Source organism: Vicugna pacos, chromosome 12 (genome assembly GCF_048564905.1).
Source record: "Vicugna pacos chromosome 12, VicPac4, whole genome shotgun sequence".
Classification (NCBI taxonomy): Eukaryota; Metazoa; Chordata; class Mammalia; order Artiodactyla; family Camelidae; genus Vicugna; species Vicugna pacos.
The window spans coordinates 6,749,330-6,771,145 of NC_132998.1; the positions used below are offsets into that span (position 1 = coordinate 6,749,330).

General features: G+C 37.1%; 1 protein-coding gene and 1 pseudogene across 2 annotated transcripts in view; one reads left to right on the forward strand and one right to left on the reverse strand.

The window, feature by feature from the left end:
* The window catches only part of LOC140685360 (olfactory receptor 10C1-like), a 333,851-nt gene extending 318,570 nt beyond the window's left edge, over window positions 1-15,281 (reverse strand). The window contains exons 1-2 of one of the 2 annotated variants that reach the window (XM_072972575.1): window positions 14,966-15,281; window positions 1,260-1,409 (exon numbers count right to left, since the gene is read on the reverse strand). The gene's annotated coding sequence lies outside the window, so the exon portion shown is untranslated. The remainder of the gene's footprint in view (window positions 1-1,259; window positions 1,410-14,965) is intronic. The other variant, XM_072972576.1, reaches the window with a different exon arrangement.
* LOC140700037 (olfactory receptor 6C2-like) lies at window positions 21-999 on the forward strand (annotated as a pseudogene).
* Window positions 15,282-21,816: the final 6,535 nt, after the last annotated feature.

Sequence of the window (21,816 nt, forward strand, 5' to 3'; positions counted from 1 at the left end):
ACAGAACTCGGCAGTCAGCAATGAGAAACAGAACAGTAACAACATTCATTCTGCTGGGACTGACAGATGACCCTCAACTGCGGGTTGTGATTTTTATCTCTCTCTTTCTCACCTACATGCTGAGCATAACTGGGAACCTGACCATCATCTCCCTCATCTTATTGGATTCCCACCTTAAAACAGCCACCTTAAAACTATTTCCTACAAAATTTCTCCTTCTTGGAGACCTCATTCACAACCGCTTGTATTCCCAGATACTTGTATAATATAGCAACAGGTGACAAGGTCATTACCTACAATGCCTGTGCCAGCCAAGTATTTTTTACTGACCTCTTTGGTGTAACCGATTTTTTCTCCTGGCAGCCATGTTCTATGACTGCTACGTGGCCATCTGCAAACCCCTGCATTATGTGACCATCATGAGCAGCACAATCTGCAGAAGATTTGTCTTTTGTTGTTGGGTAGCTGGTCTATTTATTATCATCCCCCCACTTAGCCTAGGCCTAAATCTGGAATTCTGCGATTCTAACACTATTGATCATTTTATCTGTGATGCGTCCCCCCTCCTAAAGATCTCTTGTTCAAATACTTGGTACATGGAACAGACTATTGTAAGCTGTGCTGTGCTGATCCTCCTTATGACACTGATGTGTGTAGTTCTGTCCTATATTTATATCATCAAGACAATTTTAGGATTTCCTTCTGCCCAGCAAAAGAAAAAAGCCTCTTCTACCTGCTCCTCCCACATGATTGTGGTTTCAATCACCTACGGCAGCTGCATCTTCATCTACATCAAACCTTCAGCAAAGGAATCAGTGGCCATCAACAAGAGTGTGACAGTGCTCACTACTTCCATCGCTCCAGTGCTGAACCCTTTCATTTACACACTGAGGAATAAGCAAGTCAAACAAGCCTTCAATAACTCAATAAAAAGAACTGTAATATTTTCCAAGAAATGAGTGAATGTAAAGTCAAATAAACACATAATGAACCTACCAAGTTTCATTGTCAGGTTACACTCTCATTCATCCTGATCTAGTGACATCTTCGTCACAAACCTCTTTGAAGATTCTTCCATAAACAAGCATGTTAATAGCTTTTAAAAATTTAAATCCTGGCTTCTTCTCCAAATTACGAATATCAAGAAACAAAACACAACTAAAACAGAAGTACATCTCCAAATTAGAAATACCAAAAAATTTAAACATAAGTTAATGAATTTTTACATTTTCCGGAGAAAGAATAAGTAATGGTCCTACCTTTGTTTCTTCCAGTCCAAAGCTTTTGAATGATTTATCCATTGATTCACTTAACAAATATTGTGATGGATACTTTCTTTGGAGTAGTCACTGTTTTAGACACCAAAAATAAAGAAGAGAACAACCAGGAAAAACTTACTTCCATGTACCCTAGGGGGAAATAGAAATAATTCTATTTTAAAGAAAGCAAAAATAGTTAACATGCACTATATAAATATTTTTATGAAGGGGAATTATAAACCTTATACTTATGGAAAAATATCTAAGATACTAAAAAGTTGTAAGATTTGTGATATATATTGAATTCATAATAACCAAAATTTCTGTCAAAAAATACAAATTTAAAGGGAAGATGGTAAAAATGAACAGTAACTATTTGAGGGAATTTATATATTTGGGTGTTGCAAAAAACCTGCCCAATATAGACACATATGCTGAAATGCCAACACAGAATGTCTCTAAAATAAGCAAACATATGTCAAAAAATTAAATGAGAGAAATCAAGGAAATAAAAGCAGTCAATATATGGGATCTTGGAAACTGAGAAAAGTTTTCAGAAGGAATATGGAAAGCTGTACATGAAAGCATTGCATCTTTTATGATATACACAGTTATACATTGGAAGAACACAAATTGTTTACCACATTTCCTCCAGAAAAAGAACCTCACACAGCTCATAATCTAAAACTATTTCCCCCATCCACTACATTTCAGTTTCTAGGAATTTGAACCTATGTTTCCCGTCTGAGTTCATGTCTAGTCTCTTCCATCTGCTGTTTCCCTGTCAAAATGGTTTCCTCATTCTTTATTGGATTGTCCTTTTTTCCTTCAGTTTTTAGGTAACAATCCCTCAGATTCCTCAAAAAATTAAACATAATACTACCCTATGATCCAGCAATCCCACTTCTCGGTATATATTCAAAAGAATTGAAAACAAGATCTCAAAGAGATGTCTGAACTCTCATGTTCATTGCAGCACTATCCATAATAACTAATATATAGACACAATCGAAATGTCTATCTACTGATGAATGAATAAATTAAATGTGGTTTACACATACAAAGAAACACTATTCAGCCTTAAAAGAGCAGGAAATTCTACAACATGCAACAATATGGGCTTTGAAGACATTATCCTAAGCAAAATAAGCCAGACGTGTACTGAAAAGACAAGTACTTGAAAGACAAGCACTTCACATACAAAGAAACACTATTCAGCCTTAAAAGAGCAGGAAATTCTACAACATGCAACAATATGGGCTTTGAAGACATTATCCTAAGCAAAATAAGCCAGACGTGTACTGAAAAGACAAGTACTTGAAAGACAAGCACTTCATGATTTCAGTTACATGAAATACCTAAAATAGTCAAATTCATAAAATCAAATACTAGAATTGTGCTTACCAACGGGGATTTATCAATAAACAGGCATAAAGTTTTAGTTAAGTAAATGAATAAGCTCTAGAGATCTGCTTTATAAAATTGTACCTATAGTCAAAAATAATGTATTTTACTCTGAAAATGTGTTTAGAGGATAAATCTCATGTTAAGTGTTCTTACCACAGTAAAATCTTTTAAAAAATCATATTTTTCAGATAAGAAAATAAACAAGCCTTTATAAATACGATTTTAAGTAAATACCTAAATCTAAAGCTTGATGCTAGTTAACATTCCTGTACTTGATTGCCAACCCATCATTTAGCAATACCTATGGTTACTAAAATAGTAATAGGGACCAGTCCTTTGAGGTTTCACATTTTTATAACATCCTCAGGACATGTCTGTGCTTCACCTTGAAAATTTGTGAAAAGATCATCAGAATATCTATTGTATATTTGGCGAAAAACAAAATAAGCTCAAAAAACAACACATTAATCATAATTATAACACTAATACTGTTATCATGAATGGTGAAGATCTATCAGCTGTGTGATACTGTGATCTGTAGTAAGAAATATCTATTTGGTCATCCTCCAGCTCCTGGCACAAAGCTCACAAAACTGTTGGAATTTCCTAAGTGATAAGAGCCATAAAGGTATCTTTCGTTATGTTAACGAGGTGATTTGGGAAGCCCCTAGGTAACCTAAAGTTAAAGGATGATTGATGGGAATCAACCAAATGGATCTGAATTTTCAGTCCACCACTACTCTCAAGAGAGGAGAGAGGAGCTAGAGATTGAATTCAATCACCAAAGGCCAATGATTTAATCCATCATGGCAATGTAATAAAGCTTCCGTGAAAACACAAACGGATGAGGTTCAGAGGGCTTCCAAGTTGGTGAACACGTGGTGGGATAGCAGCTTCCTGGGAGAGGACATGGAAGCTCTGAGCCCCTTTCCATATATTTTGCCCTATGCATCTCTTCCATCAGGCTGTTCTGGAGTTACATCCTTTTACAATAAAATGGTGATCTAGTAGATACAATGTTTCTCTGAGTCACTATAGCAAATTAACTGAAGCCAAGGAGGAGATCAATGGAGCCTCAGATCCATAGCCAGTGGGTCAGAAGCACAGATGACAACCTAGACTTCCCATTGACCTTTAAAGTGGGAAGTGGACAGTCTTGTAAGATTGAGACCTTATCCTGTGGGACCTGATGCTACCTCCAGGTAGAGAGTGTCACAACTAACTTGAACTGTAGGACACCTAGCTGGTATCAGAAGATTGTTTCATGTAGGAAAAAAACCACATATCAGAATTGGTGTCAGAATCTTAAGCTGGAAAGAAAACAGTCACTCCTACTGGGAATTCTTTCCTTCCCAATCCTACACACCTCCAAACACAAAGAATCAACATGCAGTAAAACCCTCTATTTCCTCTATAACATTTTCTCTTTTTCTTTTTCTTTAATTGAAGTATAGTTAACTTACAACATTAACATTGTGTTAGTTTCAGGTATATAGCATAGTGATTCAGTATTTTTGAAGATTACATTCCATTATAGATTATTACAAGACAGCTATTTAGTGTATCCTTTGCTGCTTATCTATTTTACATATAGCAGTTCATATCTGTTAATCCCATACCCCTAATCTGTTCCTCCTTCTTCCCGCTCCCCTCTGGTAACAAGTTTGTTTTCTATATCTGTGAGTCTGTTTCTGTTTTGCATAAACATTCATTTGTATTATTTTTTAGATTCTACATATAAGTAACAACATAAAGCATTTGTCTTTCTCTTTACTACTTACTTCACTAAGCATAATATTCTCTTATGTCCATCCATACTGCTACAAATGGCAGTATTTCATTCTTTTTTATGGCTGAGTAATAGGCCATTGTAAATATATATCACAATCTTCTTAATCCAATGGTCCATTAGTAGGCACTTGGGTTGCTTCCACATCTTGACTATTGTAAACAGTGCTATTATGAACATCAGCATGCATGGATCTTTTCACATTAGAATTTTCTCCAGATATGTGCCCAGAAGCGGGATTGCTAGATCATATGGCAACTCTATTTTTAATTTTTTAGCAAACCTCCATACTGTTTCCTATAGTGGCTTCACCAATTTACAATCCTACCAAGAACATATGAAGGTTCCCTTTTCTCCATATACTCTCCAACATTTATTTGTAGACTTTTTGAAGATAGCTATTCTGACAGGTGTGAGATGATACCTCATTGTAGTTTTGATTTGCAATTCTCTAATAATTAGCAATGTTGAGCATCTTTTTATGTGTCTGTTGGCCATTTGCATTTCCTCTTTGGAAAAAATGTCTATTCAAGACTTCTGCCCACATTTTTTTTATTGTTTTGTTATCTTGTTTTGTCTTTGACATTGAGTTGTATGAGCTGTTTGTGTATTTTGGATATTAACCCCTCATCAGTTGCATCATTTTCAAGTATTTCCTCCCATTCCAGGGGTTTCTTTTCATTTTGTCAATGGTTTCCTTTGCTGCACAAAAGTTTTTAAGTTTAATCAGATCAAATTTGTTTATTTTTGGTTTTATTTCTTTTGTCTTAGGAGACTGATTCAAGAAAATATTGCTACAATTTACGTCAAAGAGTGTTCTGCCTATGTTCTTTCCAGGAATTTTATGGTTTGGTGTCCTATATTGAAATCTTTAAACCATTTTGAGTTTATTTTTGTATACGATATGAGGGGATGTTCTAATCTCACTATTCTACATGTAACTGTCCAGGTTACTCAACACAACTTGTTGAAGAGATTGTCATTTTGCCATTGTATATTCTTGTCTTCTTTGTCATAGGTTAATTGACCATAAATATGTAGGTTTATTTTGGAGCTCTCTATTCTGTTCCACTGATTTATGTGTCTGTTTTTGTGCCAATATCATACTGTTTTGGTTTTTATAGATTTGTAAAATAGTTTAACATCAGGAAGTGTGATGCCTCCAGCTTTGTTCTTTCTCAATTGATCAACAATTTTCAAGCCTTCTACAAATAATTATCGGACATGCTGTAGTATTTGCTAGGAATGCCATAACAAAAAACCCAGATTGGGTAGAATATACAATATAAATTTATATTCTCACAGTTCTAGAGGCTAGAAGTCCAAGATCAAGATGTCTGTAGATTCAATTCCTTCAAAGTCTCTCTTTCACTTACACATGGCTGCCTTTTCACTGTGTCCTCACATGATCTTTCTTCTGTGCACATGCATATCTGGTGTCACATTCTGACTGTTCTAATATCCTCTTCTTATAAGGATACCACTTATATTGGATTAGAACCCACCATAACAATCCCATTTTGAGTTAATTATCTCTCTACAGGCCCTGTCTTCAAACGCAATCACATTATGAGGTATTGGGAATTCGGTCATCAATATGTGAATTTTGATAGGAACATAATTCAGCTCACAACACATGGCAGCGAGCAGGAAGATACAGGGTTCCACCAATATGGATTCATAGGAGGGTCCTGAACGCACCTCCTCCCATAGATGCATTAAATGTAGAGCTACACACAGAGCAATTACCTCTGAAAGAAATCTATAAACCAGCTGAGAGACTCCTACACACTGGTTTCAATGAGAAAATATGAACATCAAAATGGACAGGAAAGGCTGAGACACACTCCCACCATGAGACACACTCTCACCATAAGCCACACTATCAACACAGTGTCGTATAACCCGGAGGGAACTCCAACTCCTAGCTTCAACCTGAGGAGTGAAGAATTTGGACTCTACAGTTAGCATCCTGACTTTTAAGACACCTACCCTAGAAATGGCCCCTAAAACACTTAGCTTCAAAAACTGATGGGGTTTGCATCCATGAGACCCACAAGACTATAAGAAACAAAGGAGCAGTTGTTAACAAGCACATTAACACTCACTGTGGCTATCCCACCAGCACTCAGCACAGAGGAGAAGGCAAAAAGACCTATCTCCCAGACATTCCTAAATAAGATCCAACTGCACACTTTGAAAGCTGCTTGAGGGTCTTATTTTTAATATAGCATAAATCTAGGAGCTGGCTATGATCTTCACTGAAGATTGGGGAAACAGGATAACTCTACTTTACATCATAAAAATGTACAGTTTTTTAATTTGTTCAAAGGTAAGCTGTTATGAGCTTAAAATAGACTGTTATAAATGTAAGGTTTTTGTAAGGCTCATGGTAACCACAAAGCAAAAACTTGTAGTAGGTACAAGAAAGATAAAGAGAAATAAATCAAAGCATATCACTACAGAAAAATCACCAAATGATAGAAGAAGAGGAGAGGGAAAAGTAAAAAAAGGAATTACAAAACAGCCAAAAAAAAATTAACAAAATGGCAATAGTAAGTGCATACATATCAATGATTACTTTAAATGAAAATGGAACAAATTCTCCAATCAAAAGACAGAGTGGTTAGCTCATAGCAAAAAAAAAAAAAAGTGGCAATGAATATATGTATGTTCATGTATAACTGAAAAATTGTGCTTTACACTGGAATTCGACACAACTTTGTAAAATGACTATAACTCAATTAAAAAATGTAAAATAAATAAATAAATAAATAAATAACAGACAGAGTGGCTGAATGGATAAAAAAATATATGTATAATTCAACTATACACTGCCTACAAAACTCACTTTAGCTTTAGGAACACAAAAAACTAAAAATAAAGGGATTAAAAAAGACAATCTATGCAAATGAAAACCAAAATAAAGCTGGGATAGCTATATTTATATCAGTGGGAGAAAAAAAAAACAGACCTTAAGCCAATGACTGTAACAAGAGACAAAGTCATTATATAATGATAAAAGGGTCAACTCATCATGAAAATATATCACAAGTATTAATGCACTCAACATAGAAGAATATATACAGCATATACTAACAGATTAGAAAGAAGAAATAGACAGTAAAATTAGAGTAGGGGACTTCAATACCCCACTTCCAACAATGGACAGACAGAAAATCAATGTGAAAACACTGGACTTAAACTACTCGTTAGATAAAATAGATTTAACAGACATTAACAGAACATCCCACCCAGCACAGTAAAATACACATTCTTCTCAAGCATACATGGAATATTATCTAGATTAGATCATGTGATAGGCTACAAAACAAGTTTTAATCAACTTAGAAAGACTGAAATCATATCAAGCATCTTTTCCAACCACCATAGCATGAAACTGGAAAGCAATCTCAAGAAGAAAACTCAAAAATTCACAAATGTGTGTATATCAAACAATATGCTACTGAACATCATATGGGTCAAAGAAATCAAAAGAGAAGTCAAAAAATATCTTGAGAAAATTAAATTGGAAATACAACATATCAAACATATGGGATGTGCAAAAACAGTTGTAAGAGGGAAATTTATAACTATAAACATTAAGAAATAATGCCTACATTAAGTAAAATGAAAGAGCTCACGTAAATCTCCTAACTGCACAACACAAGGAACTAAAAATAAGTGAAGTCCAAAGTTAGCAGAATGAAAGAAATAACAAAAATCAGAGCATAAATAAATGAAATAAAGACAAAAACATAATAGAAAATATCAGTGAAATGAAGAGTTGGTTTTTTGAGAATAAAAACAAAATAGAAAAACTCCCAGTTAAACTAAACAAGAAAAAAGATGTCTCAAATAAAGAAAACTGTAAATGAAGGAGACATTCCAAGTGATACCACACAAATACAAAGAATCCTAAAACTATCTTATAAAAAATTTAAGTGCCAACAAAACCTATAGAAATGAATAAATTCCAAAAATAGAGAAAAAAAAAAGAAATGGATAAACTCTTAGAAACACATAACCTACCAAACCTGAATCATGAGGGAATTTAAAAATCTGAGCAGGCCAATTATTAATAAGGAATTTGAATTTGTAATAAAAAAAAAACCTCCTAACAAAGAAAAGTTTAGGAATAAATTATTTCACTAGTGAACTCTACCAAACATTTAAAGAAAAATTATTACCAATCCTTCTCAAATTCTTCCAAAAAATAGAAGAGGAGGGACACCTCTAAACTCATTTTACAAAGCCAGCATTATCCTGAAATCTAAGCTAGACAAGAACACTACAGGTAAAGAAAATTACAGCCTAACATCCTTGATGAACATAGATGTAAAAATTCTCAACAAAATATTAGCAAACTGAATTCAATAGTATACAGAATGGATCATACACCATGATCATGTGAGATTTATTCCAGGGGTGCAAGGATGATTTAACATCCACAAATCAATCACTGTGATACACCATCTTAATAAAATGAAAGATAAAATCTATATGATCAACTCAACAGATGCAGAAAAAGAATTTGACAACAAACTAAATTTAAGGTGAATTATAAAATATAGTCTCTTACAATTTTGAATACTTTAAAAATCACAGACTAACAGGTCAATTTAAACAGAAAACATGTAAAATTAAAGTGGTAACAGTTCTAAATAAAGTTGTGAGGAAAATGGTTACATATCTATATCTGTATTTGTTTCTATACCTTTATCTAAAACTATATATTGTATTGGCTGGTGAGAAACTAAAATGAGTAGAAGATTGTGAAAATGTAAAAAGTGAAAGCAATTTAGAAAAACATGGAATGCACCTAAATTAGGCACAGAAATGACTGCAACTCAAACTAAAACTATGTAAGCTGTACTTTCATCTATGTTAAACTATCAGCAAAGAAATCAGTGGCTATTAATAAGGGTGTGAAAATGCTCACTACCTATGCTGAAGCCCTTCATTTTGTTCTCTTACTGCCAGTTATTTCTCCAGAAAAAAAAAAAGGGGTTTATTTGGGATAAACAAAGAATTGCAGTTCGGGGTCTACAACCATGGTGAGCCACATGCAAAACCCCACCCAACAAGGACAGGAGGACTCTTTAAAGAGGGAGGGCTTCAGTAAACAAAGTTCCCATGGCTTTTCCTTAGCTGAGTTGTGGCTGTCTCCTTGGCTGAGTTCTTGCCAGGCAAGAAGCCTTTCCTCTTCCTGTTGAGCTCTGCTATTGCCGTAGGGCGTGAAAGCTCCCCTTTCTGGTATCTCAATTCTATTTTAATTGAGGTTTCTGTTTACTAATTTTTACATTCCATTCCACCCCTCCCCCTTTTCATCAAGCTCTTTCTTTGAAAGCATTGCTGATCAAGAGTCAGGATTTTCAGTTTCAGTGGCTTTTTTTCCCTCAATGCCAGGAAGGACCTCTCCTGGGTGGAGTATCTCACATCAGAGGAAAGTTCACAGATGAGAAATCTATTGAAGCCACATTCAAGTAACAAGGAGGGGTAGGAAAGAGAATTCTCAGGTACTTTTTATCTAAAGTCTATATGTTGTCAAGATCACAGACAATGGAGATCATCTGAACCATCACGTCATCATCAAAATTTGGCAGACAGACTTTTAACAGGTCTGGTCTGGATATCTCAAGAAAGCTGTCTCATTAGTTGTCTGCTTCAACTCTGGAAAATCTTTACTTCCAAGTCACCAGATGATGTGCAGCTTCAGTCAGGGTCCAGTGATTACTTTGCATGTGTCACATAAATCCAAGAGTCTCTTATTTCTTGGAGTTTAGCAACACAAGGGTTGGTTAGCAGTACCTGATAAAAGATTCTACAGAGTGGATGAAGAGAGTCTTCTGGAAGCATCTTTTCCAATAGACTAAACCTCCAGGTTACAAGGGTGATGCTTGAGTTCTTCATCTCCCAAGAGTGCACTGTGAAATGACTGCTCTACCAAAACATAGCTATTTTTATAGAAGCAATTAGACCTTTGCAATATTGGAGAATCTCTCCTTTTATCAGTTGTGAGGTAGGAGCCAGGTGCATTGGGTGTCTTGAGACTATCTCAAAGGGTGAATTTTTTACTTCCAAAGGGATGGATCTGAGACTTAGAAGGACCAGTGGCAATGCTTTTGGCTAAGGTATTTCGAAGGCCTCTACAAATTGTGCCAATTGAATCTTAATGCCATTAGTAAGTTCTGACTAAATCAGAGGATTGAGAGTGGTAAGCTCAGTGAAAATGTTGTGAAACCAGCCAAACAGCACAAGCTTGTTGAAGTCCCAGACCAGTAAAATGGATTCCTCAGAGACTATGAAGTTTGAGAGGAGTTCCCCAAGTAGGGATAATCTTTTCCAAAAGGACTTGAGCCACAGAAGAGGCAACAGCCTATCTGCAAGGGAAGGCTTCAGTCCACTGTGAAAACTTAACATACTTTGATTAAAATATTTTTATATTCATGAGACAGGAAGTTGTGTAAAATCTACTTGCCAAATCTTAAACTGTCCTTTAGGCAGTTTAAAATTTCCAGGCCCAGTACAAACAGGCTTCCCTTGGCTTAAACAAGTAGAACAAGTGAAGTAGGCACTTTTTGCAACCTTGATATGTTTCCCCAAAAATAGATTCATGAGTGCTATCATTTTGTTGGCAGACTGATGGTTTAATGCACGTACAGTGGTTAGGAGTGGAAATTTGTGAGTCTCCAGTAGGACTGAGTTTGAACCAGGTAGGATTTTGTCTTAACCAGAACTTTCTCTTTTTATCAAGCCAACAATTGTTAAATTTTTCAGTCTTGTTTTTGCCTTTCTGAGGTCAGTTGTTGGGCTTCTCTAGCCAGTTTTTCTAAGTTATCATTTGGAAAAATATCTCTCTGGCCCATGACAGAGGTTTGGCTACTATGGGTCATTTAAGAGCACCATTTCTTATGGAAATACCATAAGAAATACCATAAGGAAGTAAAGATTTTCCAGAGTTGAAGCAGACAACTAATGAAACAGCTTTCCTGAGATATCCAGACCAGACCTGTTAAAAGGAAATACCAACAATGTAAATACCATTAGCTTCCAGCATATCAAGTTTAAAATGCCCCAAAATCTTAGTAATAGCTAGAGTGGCAGGTAAAAGTATTAAAATCAAAAATCCCTGAACATAGGGAATGTTAAATTTTATTTCCACTGAAAGTGAGGAAACCACATTGCTTCCACAACATTCCAAAACCATCAGCTACTCCAAAAGCATATCTACGACCAATATAAATATTAGAAGTTTTGCCCTTGGTTAAAAGTTTTGCCCTTGCATGCCCTTGTAAAAGCATATAATTCAGCCAGTTGGGCTGAAGCAGCCATGGGTAAAGATGCTGCCTCAACAACATCAAAAGGAGTTGGAATAGCACACCCCGCACAACATCTGCCATTGTCACCTTCTAAATAAGAACCATCAGTGAACAATTAGAAGTCAGCGTTACCCAAAGGATTTTCCTGTAGATCATCCTAATGAGTCAGGAGATCTGTCAGCATTACACAGTCATAAGGGGCTTTGTCAGTGATGGAAAAAAAGGAGTATCAGGGTTTAGGTATCGCAACTTGAAAGAGTTATGTGAGAAAAGTTAACGAAAGTACTTCACAGGAAGTGAGGTGGCCGACCAAGAAATGTTGAGTGTGATATGAGAATTGAGGAAAACTTCTACTGCACGACACACAAAAATGGTTAAACGGGATCCCACAACAATTTTCTTCTCCATGGTCTTAACCATAAATGCAGTGGCCGTAACGGCTCTAAGGTGAGGGAAATATCCTTGTGCCACAGGGTGAATCTGCTGGCTATAATATCTTATAGGTAGATAGTGGGCCCTTTGTTTTTGGATAAGAACCCAAAGGTCATTCCCTTCCTTTCAATAAACAAAAAGGAAATAGGGAATCTGATGATTAGAATGCCCAAGGGCAGGTCAGTTCACCCAACTCCCCTTTAAGTCCTTAAAAGCTATGCCTTCTAGAGCTTCCCATAAAGTTGAGTCAAGGTTGCTGTTCTTTAGGAAAACATACAGAGGTTTGGCAATAAGAGAGAAATTTGGAATCCAATTTTGGCAATAATCAACTAGCCCAAGAAACTTCATAGTTGGCACTTAGTTTTGCGTTTTGGAAATTTAGGATACCATGAAGCCTATCTGGACCTAGATGTAACCTTTGTTCTGACATCAGATGCCCTAAATATGGAACCTGGGTTTGGGCAAACTGCAATTTTTCCTTGGTGACTTTATGTCCATTTAAGGCTAAAAGCTTTAGCAAGAGGATGCTGTCTCCCTGTGAGGAGACTTGAGAAGAAAAGCAAAGAAGCAAATCATCCACATACTGCAATGAAGTAGAATGTGTAGGGAACTGTATGTCATCCAGATAGTCTTCAGGCAGGACTCGTGAGAAATCATAAGGATTCTCAGTAAAACCCTGAGGCGTAACTATCCAGATATTTTTCTTCCCAGGTAAAGACAAAGAGGTATTGGCTAGCTTCACCAACTGGAATACTAAAGAATGCACTACATAAATCAATTACAGTAAACAATTTGCTTCTGGTGGGAATGGATGTTAGTAGAGTATGAAGGTTAGTAATAACTGGGTGTCCAGAGACAACAACACTGTATATTGCTCAAAGGTCTGGGACAAACCTCTACCCTTGAATCTTAGTTTTTCTCACTGGTAAAATAGGCGAACAAAATTAGTACAAAGGGAAATGAAATCTTGAGCCTTGAAATCTTCTATTATGGGCTTTATGCCATGAAGAGCATCTTTACTTATAGGACAATTAATTCTGGTGAGAGGTTTTGAAGGATAAATTTGTCTTGATGAGATATGCACTGTGAATTTTGCCACAATTTTACCCTTAAGGAGGGTGATTGTTGATTCAATAGGGACAAAGAGTGTTTCCAGAATCAGCTCTTGTACCACCAAAGACAGAGCAAATAAAAGATGTCAAAGGGTAATTTAATTCACCTAGTGGGGTTACTTTGATGTCTACTGTCAAATTCTGGAATTAGTTCCCCTTTTGAGAGGAAGAGATTCCAGCATGATACTTCTCTAAGAAGCCTCAATCTAATAAATGGTTACGGGCTTAGGTACTAAAGAGAAAAGGATGTATATCTATCAACGGGCCTAAACGAAAAGGAATCGGTTCACAGACAGCACCCTTTTGAGGGTCATTTAAAAGCCCCACTATTTGAACCACTTTTCTACTCCAAGGCAGGGGTTATTTTATTTTTTACTTTTATTTTATTCAGGTTGAGCATGGAGTGTGACTCCAGTGTCAGTTAGGACAGGAAGAGATACATTCTCAATCTGGAGGAATGTTTATCCAAACTGATCACGGAGGATTGAGAAGAGCCCCTGTTGTACCTTGGAGTCCCATCACTGAGAATTGGGAGGATGTTGGAAAAGCTGCTTAAAAGGCTAAAGGAACCTAAAGCACTTAAGTTCGTAACAATCTCTTCTCCAATGTCATGGCTTTTTGCAATAATTACAGAAACTAGGAGGGTTTTTAGTTTCCTTTTAGTGCCTTCATTCACAGGTGTTGAAAATTAAGAATTTTGATGGTCTCCCACTGAGATGACTCATCTAGAGTATGAGAGAGCTGGTTTGCCAGATTAACTAAGTCTGGTATAGTTTTCCATTCCTTTTTTTTCTTTTTGGGGAGGAGGAGGGTGTAGGGGTTCTTTATTACTCTCAAGGCCTAGGCTTTTTCTCTCAACATACCCGGCTGGGCAGAAATAAAGCACTTTCAGTTAAAAACAACGACTCAGCCCTGATTTTCAGTACAATTTGCTTTTCATTAAAAGTTCAAGTTTCTCAAGGTCTAGATGTACAGTGTGATCATATTATAGTACTCAAGAAGAACATCTTTCTTGTTGTTCACCCTGCTAGGGAAATAGGTCTTGACTCAGCCTAAGTGGTGTTCTCATGGGTGATTAATGACAGCCCTAGATCTCCCTGCAGTGACATCCCTCTGCACCCTCCACCCGCAATGTACTAAAATCAGCCTTGTCTTAACTTAAGGAGAGGCTGCCGCCTCCACTCGAACTACCCAGTTCCAGAGTTAACAACTGCGACCAGTGGATGCTGGGAGACAGCCAAGGAGAGTACGGTGAACCGTGTAACCCTTCTCTTGCCTAGATTTCCGCGCAGCACCCTCTCGAATCACTTCCACAGGGGCTCTCCAGGCTACGGAACCGCTCAATTCTAGTTAACAGGCCCAAAGAAAAGGATCTTCCTCTTCCCCACAAAACCCTGCAAGAAATGGCCCTACGCACCCCACCTCCCAATTACCCCAACACCACTTTCCCACTCCCCACCCCCGCTCCTTGACATCAGGCCATTTCTACTGTGTCTCTGAGGCTGGAGGAGCTCATTTAAGGAAATAGTGGTCCCCCAAGGGCTCTGCTAACACAGGAGAGCAGTCAGGTAACACCCACCCCTCAACCCCTACCCCACCCCCCACGAATCGGGCAGCAGCACCGGGCGCCCCGGGGAGCCCTACCTGAGAGCCATGGGAAGAGTCCCACCTGTGGTGAGGCGGAAGGGGACGTCGAAGGGAGGGCTCCGTTTAGAGATGCTTCTGCGGCGAGGCGGTGGCGGCGGCCGAGGAGGCGGCGTTGGTGGCCATGACCGACGCCGCCGACGGGGAGGCCGCGCTGAGGCGAGCGACAATGGCGCGCATCGCCTCCGCCTGGGAAACGCCGGGCTCAGCGGCGGGTGGAATTCCAGAGTCCTTTTCAGAGTGGCTTCGTGCGGCATCGCCAGGACGGGAAGGGGTCAGGGAGGGAAGACGGAGGGCAAGCGAGCGAGAGCGGGGCCGCCAAGAGCGCCTCACCGACGGGCTCCCAGAGCGGAAACGCAGGTGGCGCAGCGCGGGCGGGAAGACAGCCGCCGCGCAGGCTCCCTCCGCCTCAGGAGCCGCGGTCCCAGCGGCGGCGGCGTCAAGGGGGCTCTTCTGCCTTCTCAGGCGCTGCACCCCTCAGAGGCTTCGGCCTCCCTCGTGCTGGGTGGAGCTTTGCCCCGGCCGGCGGCGCGCCTGCGCTGAGACCGGCTCCTTGGAAAGTGGTATCAGCGCCCTGAGGTGTGAGGCTGGCAGGCGGCTTCTAATACACCTGCTAGGGGCCCAGCTAGAGGGAGGGCAGCGGGGAGTTGTGGGGAGACGGGGCGGGGGCGGGGGCTCCCGCAACAGTCCAGCCGCTTCCCCCTCCGCTGTCCCAGCCTTTCTCGGTTCAGCCCATTAATAAATAGAATTAAAAGCTACCTGGGTTGGAATCAGTCTAAAGGAAGACCAGAATTTCCTTTAAAAATAATCTGAAGTCCACTGTAGGAATCATGTGCAGATCCATCGGATTTTTGTGTGCAAGGCTGAATTGTGTTCCAATCAATACGCTTTGGCAAAGCCCTAGGAATTGCTCAGTGAAGTTGCCCAGCAATTGCTCACACCTGATTATATGATAATGTAGCGGGCTGGCCTCCCAATTGTAATTCTAGAGACCTTTGCCCAATCAGTAGTTTCCATCCAGTGCTGGGCCTGGCCTTCACCAATAGGCATATGAACTAGTTGATATAAGTCAGAGAAACCAGATTGATGTTTGAATGACTATATTAAATTCCTCAGCAAAACGGTGAGGATCTTTGGTAACTTTGGGAAAAATCTTTGAAAATGGCTTGTAATTCAGCTTTAGTCCTGGAAATATAAGACAGCAAGGGTTTAGCCTCTGAATCCTCAGAAGGCTTAATTCTAAAGGCCTTTGGATCCCCGTACGGGTCACCAAAATATTGACCTAAAACAAATAGAGTGCCAGTTATTTCCCAAGCAAAAAGGGTTTATTCGAGATCAAAAAAGAATTGCAATGTAGTATGCAAACATGGCGGGCCACATACAAGTCCTCACCCAATGAGGACAGGAGGAATCGTTTAAAGAGTGGGAAAGGAGGTTGGGAGGGCATAAAATGCTCACAGTAGGTTTAAACTACAAAATGCAGTACATCTTTTAAATATGACATAATGAACAAGTGAAATTAATCTGTAGAATAAAAACTAAAAGAGCTGTTGAATGAAAATGTAAGTGTTACGACCACTAGCATAACCCTAATTTTTCTTTAAAACGAGTTGAACTGTTAAATATATACAAATTAATATAAATAATGTGAATCTGAATATTTGAGCCACGCTGCTGCTTAGAGCAACACTCATTAGTATTGGGTGGTTAGTAAGAGCAGTGGAGTGAAATGAGTTCGGGGACCTTGGGAAGCTCTTTCTAATGCAGGCCCATTCCTCCCAAGCCCTACTTGATCATTTGAAATAGATACAGATGTATATTATTTCATCTATTATATTGAAGTAAGTACCTCCAAAAACAAGTATTTTTTCAACACTAAGGTACAATTTATAGTAAAGAAAGAATATAATTCAATGCACATAGCTTGATGAATTTTTATAACTATAGATACTCATGTAACAGATCCAGATGTAGCATATTTTCAGAATCCCAGAAATCTCTTTCATGCCTCTCTAAATCAATATACTCCTATATGCATCTGCTATGCTGACTTACAATGCTGGATTAGTTTTGTATATTCATGATTATCCTAATGAATAAAAATGCACAGAATGTACTCTTTTGAGACTGGTTTCATTTGCTCAACATTATGTCTGTGACAGTTGTCCAAGGTGCTATGTTAACAGTAGTTTATTCTTATAATTTACAAGTTACAGTCAGTCATATAAATAAAGCACAACTGATTTAATCATTTTATCTTGATGGATATTTGGGCTGGTTCCCATATATGGCTCATAAAACTACTAAGGATATTCTTGTACATGTTTTTTCGGCAGACATGCACTCATATCTTTAGAATATAGAACCAGAAATGGAATTGATAGGCTATATGGTAGCCATATGTTCAGCTTAGTTGATGCTGTCAAATAATTTTTGTAAATAGTGTGCCAGTTTATTCTATCAGCAATGGATAAAGGTTATAACTGCTCCATGTTCTTGCCAAAATGTCACTGTCAAAGCTCTTGATTTTAGCCATATTTGAACTAATGATGTTGAACACATTTTTGCGTGCTTTTTGGATATTGGACATCCTATTTTGTGAAATGCCTAGCCAAATAATTTATATTTTTTAACTAGATTTATTTTTTAAATTAATTTTTGGAGTTTTGTGAATCTTCTATATATCAATCCTTTTTCAGGGGCATGTATTGAAGCTTTTTTAACCCTCTAGGTGTCTTGTCTTTTCCTATTTTTTTTTTATGTTGACTTTAAAAAGCAAAAGTTCTTAATTTTAGTGAAGTCTAGTGAAGTCCAATTCATCATTTCATTTCTTTTGTTGATAGGGCTCTTTGTTTTTTGTTTCAGAAATCTTTGCATAAAACCCATTATTATGAAGGTAAGTAACAATGTTCTAGTCTGTAAGTGTATGCTCAGGCCACCCAAAATGTCTGCTCTCCTGCTCTCTGTACATCCCCTACTTGACCAGTGTCTGCTTCATCTACACCGTACTCAAATCACTGACCTTCCGGCATACTTGCCCCCTCCCCAGCTAGTGATTGTTCTAATCTTTAAATCAGAACATCTGCACCATAATAGCTTATCAAAGAGGTGGTGAGGGGCACGCCCCTCTGCTAGTTTTCCTGGTAACCGTGAGCCAAACTGACATCAGTTCCCCATATATCTAGTAACTTCCCCCTCCCCCTCAACCTTGGAAGCAAAGAATATCACCAGGTCCTGCCCGCCATCTGCTGCACATAGTGGGATGTCACTCCAGGACCTTGCCTCAAAAATGTAAGCTATCCCGTTATCCATCCCTTAAACCACTGAAGTCTCCATCGCTGACTCCAGGCTCTTTCTTCAACCTAGGTAAGTACAGCCCTTGTATGCCTGCATGGTGCAGCCAAACAAATTTCACTCACATATCTTACAAATTAAGGTTAATTACCCATCTGAAATTAACTTTTATCTGTGGTTTGAGATAAGGAAGAACATTCAATTTTTTTCATGTGAACATCCATGTAACTCAGCATTATTTATTGGAAAGATTTGACCATTCACCTTTTCTCCTTGCATTCAGTAGCAACCCTATCACAATCAACTGTTTCATAAATGAATCTTTTTCAGATTTCATCATTTAATTCCATTGATATGCTTATCTTTGAATCAGTACTACACTATTTTCCTTATAGTAGCTTTGAAATAAGCTCTTATATTAAATACTGTAATTCAAACAACTTTCTTCTGCTTCCTTGAGGTTGCCTTGGCTCTTTTTGGCCCTTTGTTTTTCATAAAACCTTAAAAATTTTGGCAGTTTCAGAAAGCATGTAAAAAAAATTCTCTTCAGTGATTTTAAGATTGCTTTGGACATATAGGCCAATTTGGGTAAAATTAATGTCTTTACAACATTGAGAGTTCCAATCCATTAAAACATACACCTCAACCCACACAAACCTTTTCTAATAGACTTTATTGGTGTCTCTTTAACTTTCAAACATATTTCAAAGTTTTAAGTATAAAGTGGCCTTGCACAATATTGATAGACATTTTACTGGATGTTTTGGTAGATTCATTCCCAGGTGTTTGATAACATGTTTTTTACATGTATTCTTAACTTTTATTTTCTAATTGTGGCTAGTGTGTAGAGATGTAATTGTTTTTGTATGTTGACTTTTGTCTAGCAACTTTTCCAAATTTAGTAATTGCTAATTATTAAGTTTAATAAGTCTAATGATTCACTTGCAGTGTCTTTTAAATGTGTAAATACATAAGCAAATAATATGCAAATAATGGAAGACTATTATTTATCATTTCTTTATTGCCCTTTCTGGGCTACCTAGTACAATGATAAATATAAACATCTTGATGTAAAAATTACACAAGATAGCATCCACAATTACATTTATTGTGAAAAGAAAATGAACCTTCGTTTGAATTAAAAGAAAACCATCTTTACATGAACCCATGTATGACCACATCTTAAGAAGTGCTGAAAGAGGGAGATGAAAATAGTATTTTTGTTTTTTAAATATTTGTATTCATATATTTATTTAGAATATTACAAAAATTACAAAATATTATCACTTGCTTTGAGTTTTCTAATATTTTTCTATTATGTTATCTTATTTAATGATTGATAAAAAGTAGCATGTGGGACAGGGTTGTGATCTTTTAGCTTCTGTAGATGGTAAGGAAGAAATGCAGGAAAAGGAGACTACTTCTTGACCATTTGGTTTTTTAATATTTTCTCTTGACCAGTGCCTGTTGCTATTTTGTTGCATCTTTGTGTCCCTCAGGACGCTGCCCCCACTGCTGCATCTTTCAGGATTTTTGCCCAAGTTCATTACAAAGGAGCCTCATTAGTGGCATTTGTATCTGGGTCACCAAGGACTCAGATGCTTATGATTTAGTTTGAGGTTCAGCAAATAAAAATCTTAATAGTGTAAAAAGCCTCTTACCCTATCCAGAGAAGCCATAATATCAATGATTTCAAAGCAAGAAGGGGAAATAGTTGAACAGTATTTTAATTTCAATCGAGAGAGCTAGAAAATATTTCCTAGGTATAGAGGGGACCAAAGTTCTTGGTTTGAAAATCTTCTCAGGTGTTGGAGATGAAAAACTCAAGAGTTCTTGGCCCTCCCAGAGCACCAGTCAGGGTAAGTGGAGCCTTAAAAGCTGAGAGGGAAGTAAATCCCACACAAACCTTTTCTAATAGAACTTCTTTATCAAATTAACCTTTAGGACTCTTGCTGTTAAAGAATCAGCTGAAGCTATTATTAACTCTCAGAAAAGTAAGCAGAGTGACCACATCATTTACTTTCATTTCTAGTAAATCTATTTGACAATTTTCTCTGAGCAGATTTGACGTGATTCACAAAAATCAGATGTAATTAGTATTTGAACTATTATATAAAGAATCATGAATCTTTCTACGTTGTATTTTTTGAATGCTGATTTTCATAGCTTACATAAAGATAATATGAATTTATATGCAGTGAGAAGTTATCTCTGCCACACCCTCAGTTTCCTTTTTAAAAAGAAAAAAATTTGTATCTACATTAAAATCACCCAATATGACAATTTATATACTAATACTGACAAAATTAGTTATCCTTGCACTTTTTAAAACATGAAAGTCTTTTAAAGATATAAAATATTTTCTTAAACTCTGCCTCTTAAAAACTATCATCATTAATGAATGCAGTAATTAAAGAAAGTTTGGGAATAAGGGCTACTACCTAGAGGGTGAAGGAAAGAACATGTTATCATGTAAAGCTCTAGGAGTCACTCGGTTGATCAGAAATGAATTAAGGAAGTTAGGAAAAAAATGAAAAGAATATCCTTCCCTTTAATTGAAATTACTGTAGTTATTTTGGTGTCCCTACACTTCCTAGGAATGTCAGAATTCTTCAAAAACTGTTGTCATCTCTCCTTTCCAACGATAGTTACAATAAACCTTTGGGTTTACCTGTAGTAACTAGTCATACAGTAAGAGATGATCCAGCCCTAATCTCTGGAGAAAATGAATTTTTAAGGGAACAAATGATAGTCAAACATACAACAAACTAACTGAGTTTTGCTAGGAAATTGAAAAACTGCTTTGTATTTATTTATATGAGACACTCAAATCCTGGAGATACTAGTTCAAAACTAAAAACTATTTGAGTATGTTAGTAAAACATTAGTGTGATGGCTGAGGAAGAACTATAGAACAACTATTAAGCTAAATCAAGAATTAGAAAGTTCTGAAACTCTGATTTTAAAAATATGAAAGTATGCATTGAAGAAATATAAATGGAAATTTTAGGGGGAAAATATTTATCTGCAGAAGACAAGAATGAAAGCCTTAAGTGTAGACTGAACAAATGAATATTCCATGGTGTAAATTCTGTGAGTTAAGACCCAATGACATCAAACCTGTATCAAATAAAAATGTCAATAATCTTAGAAAAAAAATATGATACTTTGTAGTAATTTCAGTGTGGATACAATTATACAGTCACACAGTGAGTTGAAGGAAAAAGTGATACAGCATTTACAGAAAATACCTTGGTACAGGTATGCAAAAGTTCCAGGAATTATGAAATCATGAAATAATATTTATAAAATGATGCCTTTTGCAGATATTTTATCAATTGTAGAAAACAAAGATACATAAAAAGTGTGTTGAAAATTGATTTAAAACTCCAGTGCATTCATAAAGCTATTTCAGTACAGGTGAAATTTAAAAAACTGCAGTTATACAAATATAATGGATTGAAATTAAATAGAAGGAAAATAAGTGCACTTATGTTATAGAGATGTAAAAATATATTTTAAGATGAATAGGTTGTGAATAGCTATTGACTATAGGT